Genomic DNA, 4,859 nt, shown 5'->3' on the forward strand with positions numbered 1-4,859 from the left:
TTTTCTTAATTTGACAGATATTGTGCAGTAAAACACTAATGCTTTCTTTTTTGTATGTTCTGTTAACTGGTGTGCCTTAACATATGCAAGAATCTTCATCAAATTGCTACACGGTTCATTCCAAAATGCTGCACATACAGTGGTGCTTGAAAGTTTGTGAACCCTTGAGAATTTTCTATATTTCTGCATGAATATGACCTAAAACATCATCAGATTTTCACACAAGTCCTAAAAGTAGATAAAGAGAACCCAGTTAAACAAATGAGACAAAAATATTATACTTGGTCATTTATTTATTGAGGAAAATGATCCAATATTACATATCTGTGAGTGGCAAAAGTATGTGAACCTCTAGGATTAGCAGTTAATTTGAAGGTGAAATTAGAGTCCGGTTTAAATCAATGGGATGACGATCAGGGGTGAGTGGGCACCCTGTTTTATTTAAAGAACAGGGATCTATCAAAGTCTGATCTTCACAGCACATGTTTGTGGAAGTGTATCATGGCACAAACAAAGGAGATTTCTGAGGACCTCAGAAAAAGCATTGTTGATGCTCATCAGGCTGGAAAAGGTTACAAAACCAGCTCTAAAGAGTTTGGACTCCACCAATCCACAGTCAGACAGATTGTGTACAAATGGAGGAAATTCAAAACCATTGTTACCCTCCCCAGGAGTGGTTGACCAACAAAAATCACTCCAAGAGCAAGGCAGCGAGTCACAAAGGTCCCCAGGGTAACTTCTAAGCAACTGAAGGCCTCTCTCACATTGGCTAATGTTAATGTTCATGAGTCCACCATCAGCAAAACACTGAACAATAATGGTGTGCATGCCAGGGTTGCAAGGAGAAAGCCACTGCTCTCCAAAAAGAACATTGCTGCTCGTCTGCAGTTTGCTAAAGATCATGTGGACAAGACAGAAGGCTATTTGAAAAATGTTTTGTGGACGGATGCGACCAAAATAGAACTTTTTGGTTTAAATGAGAAGCGTTATGTTTGGAGAAAGGAAAACACTGCATTCCAGCATAAGAACCTTATCCCATCTGTGAAACATGGTGGTGGTAGTATCATGGTTTGGGTCTGTTTTGCTGCATCTGGGCCAGGACGGCTTGCCATCATTGATGGAACAATGAATTCTGAATTATACCAGCGAATTCTAAAGGAAAATGTCAGGACATCTGTCCATGAACTGAATCTCAAGAGAAGGTGGGTCATGCAGCAAGACAACGACCCTAAGCACACAAGTCATTCTACCAAAGAATGGTTAAAGAAGAATAAAGTTAATGTTTTGGAATGGCCAAGTCAAAGTCCTGACCTTAATCCAATTGAAATGTTGTGGAAGGACCTGAAGTGAGCAGTTCATGTGAGGAAACCCACCAACATCCCAGAGTTGAAGCTGTTCTGTACGGAGGAACGGGCTAAAATTCCTCCAAGCCGGTGTGCAGGACTGATCAACAGTTACCGCAAATGTTTAGTTGCAGTTATTGCTGCACAAGGGGGTCACACCAGATACTGAAAGCAAAGGTTCACATACTTTTGCCACTCACAGATATGTAATATTGGATCATTTTCCTCAATAAATAAATGACCAAGTATAATATTTTTGTCTCATTTGTTTAACTGGGTTCTCTTTATCTACTTTTAGGACTTGTGTGAAAATCTGATGATGTTTTAGGTCATATTTATGCAGAAATATAGAAAATTCTAAAGGGTTCACAAACTTTCAAGCACCACTGTAAATGTGTGTGTATTTGAAACATGAGTTCCAGTGTAAAAATTCCTTCTGTTTTATTTTGAGCAATGTTCTAGTAGCGAGAGGGGTGGATGGCTTTTTTTTTTTTCTCCTCTCCCCCTCCACGTTGAGGAGCAAAACAGCTGCATGCTGCCTTCCTCTCCCCCGGCAGCGTGTTATTGTCACGGATTTGTTTGCGTCTCTAAATTTGGCAAATTCTCTTGCTAAAAGTATCTCACACTGAGCAGCCAGAACATTAAACCCACTGCCAGGTGAAGAAGTGAACATACACTACCGTTCAAAAGTTTGGGGTCACCCAGACAATTTAGTGTTTTCCATGAAAAGTCACACTTTTATTTACCACCATAAGTTGTAAAATGAATAGAAAATATAGTCGAGACATTTTTCTGGCCATTTTGAGCATTTAATCGACCCCACAAATGTGATGCTCCAGAAACTCAATCTGCTCAAAGGAAGGTCAGTTTTATAGCTTCTCTAAAGAGCTCAACTGTTTTCAGCTGTGCTAACATGATTGTACAAGGGTTTTCTAATCATCCATTAGCCTTCTGAGGCAATGAGCAAACACATTGTACCATTAGAACACTGGAGTGAGAGTTGCTGGAAATGGGCCTCTATACACCTATGGAGATATTGCACCCAAAACCACACATTTGCAGCTAGAATAGTCATTTAGCACATTAGCAATGTATAGAGTGGATTTCTGATTAGTTTAAAGTGATCTTCATTGAAAAGAACAGTGCTTTTCTTTCAAAAATAAGGACATTTCAGAGTGACCCCAAACTTTTGAATGGTAGTGTAGGTTCTCTCATTACAGTGGCACCTGTCAAGAGGTGGGATACTGCATATGAGACAGCAGGAGAACAGTCCGTTCTTGACGTTATTGTGTTGGACACCTTTCTGTTTTATTCAGCATTTTAACCTTTTCAGCAGTTTCTGCTACAGTCGTTCTTCTGTGGGATTAGACCATATGGGCTAGCCTTCGTGCCTCATGCGAATCATTGAGCCTGTGATGCCCGTGACCCTGGCGCTAGTTCACCCGTTGTCCTTTCTTGGACTGCTTTTGGTAGGTAATAACTACTGCATACCGGGAATCAGTGTTGTAGTCGAGTCCAAGTCATGAAAGAAACTTTCGAGTCCCAGAACAAGACTTCAACTGCACTGTGACGGTGTCTGTTACTGCCTTTATGTGAAAGCGTCTCTGCGACGGTGTTGGACTAACGTTACTGCTCGACTGCCACATTTTAGTTAAGAGGTTGCAGATAAAAAGCTTGTTCATCACTCAGCAAGCCCCGCCCACTATCAACAGAGCAAATAACATGAGAGAGGGTTAGCACCAGCTACTTCATTGCTCAACAAGCAAGCCCCGCCCACTACCAACAAAGCAATGAACATAGCATGTCATGACGTTGTCCCTGTCGTCTCTTCGATAGTTCTTCTACGTATGGAAAAAACAGCAGTGCGTGTTTTTGTTTTTTTCCCCACCGTACGAGAAGTCTATAAGCAAAGCGGACAATCCTAGCAGCGTTCTCTCCAGGCATTTTAATGCTATTAACGTTAGTTTGTTCCTGAACGTGATGTATGAACAGGTGAACGTGCATTCTCTTGCACAAAATTAGTATAAAAAATTTAATGTAGATGTAAATATCTTACACCAAATTATTATGGTATATTTACAAAAAATCCCAGTCATCGTCTTCAACTTGCGAGTCCGAATCACAAGTCCTTAAAATTAGGGCACAAGTGGGACTTGAGTACTACAAGCCCGCCGGGAACACCTCACAAGATGTGCCGTTTTGAAGAGGCTCGGACCCCGTCATCTCGCCATGGCGATTTGTCAGCGTGACTCAGATCCTTACGCTCGCCATTTTTCCAACACATCAGCTTCAAGAACAGAACAGACTGTTCTCTTTCTTGCTGCCTAATAAACCCCGCCCCTCAACAGGTGCTGCTGTAACGAGAAGATCAATGTTCTTCATATCTGTGAAGAATCTCAGTCATCCAGGTACATAGTAATCTGTGGTTGGTTGAAGAGAGCAACTGGACTTGCTTGAAGATTCTTGAAGACGTTTCGCTTCTCATCCGAAAGGCTTCCTCAGTTCTGTCTGACTAATAGGGAGTATCCGGTATTTATCCTCTCATGGATCATCATAGAATCCGAATCAGAATGCTGATGGCTGCATTGTAGGTGGCTGATAAAAGATGTCACAGACACCCACCTCTGTTCAGTGATGGTCGTTCCAGGTTGACAAAAATGAACGATCCTCTCTGGCTAAGATGTCTGCCAGTTTTCTGGAAGTCCTCTCATACTCCCGCACCAGTCGAAGGGAACTCATCCCAAAGTGCATAGAAACATACAGTTGTGTTCAAAATAATAGCAGTGTGTTTAAAAACGTGAGTAAAGCTCAAAATCCTTATAATAGTTTTTATTTCCATGCATTGGGAACACTGCACATTATATCCTACATCAAAACATGAAGAAAAATGTATCAATATTTTAATTACTTTACAGAAAATGAAGAAAAATGAACATTGGGCTGTTCAAAAAAATAGCAGTGTCTGCATTTTTCATTACAAACTCCAAATATTTACTGTATAAACTGAAAAAATCTTAAGGATTTAGTATTCCTGTGAATCACTAAACTAATATTTAGTTGTATAACCACGGTTTCTGACAACTTCTGGCACCTGTGAACAGGTATTCCAGCCCAGGATGATTTGACAACATTCCACAATTCCTCTGCATTTCTTGGTTTTGCCTCAGAAACAGCGTTTTTGATGTCACCCCACAAGTTTTCTATCGGATTAAGGTCCGGGGATTGGGCTGGCCACTCCATAACCTTCATTTTGTTGGTCTTGAACCCTGATGCTGCTCGCTTACTGGTGTGTTTGGGGTCGTTGTCTTGTTGAAACACCCATTTCAAGGGCATTTCCTCTTCAGCATAAGGCAACATGACCTCTTCAAGTATTTTGATATATGCAAACTGATCCATGATCCCTGGTATGCGATAAATGGGCCCAACACCATAGTAAGAGAAACATTCCCATATCATGATGCTTGCTCCACCATGCTTCACTGTCTTCAGAGTGTACTGTGGCTTGAATTCAGTGTT

The sequence above is a fragment of the Neoarius graeffei genome, chromosome 18 (genome assembly GCF_027579695.1).
Source record: "Neoarius graeffei isolate fNeoGra1 chromosome 18, fNeoGra1.pri, whole genome shotgun sequence".
In the NCBI taxonomy this organism is placed as follows: Eukaryota; Metazoa; Chordata; class Actinopteri; order Siluriformes; family Ariidae; genus Neoarius; species Neoarius graeffei.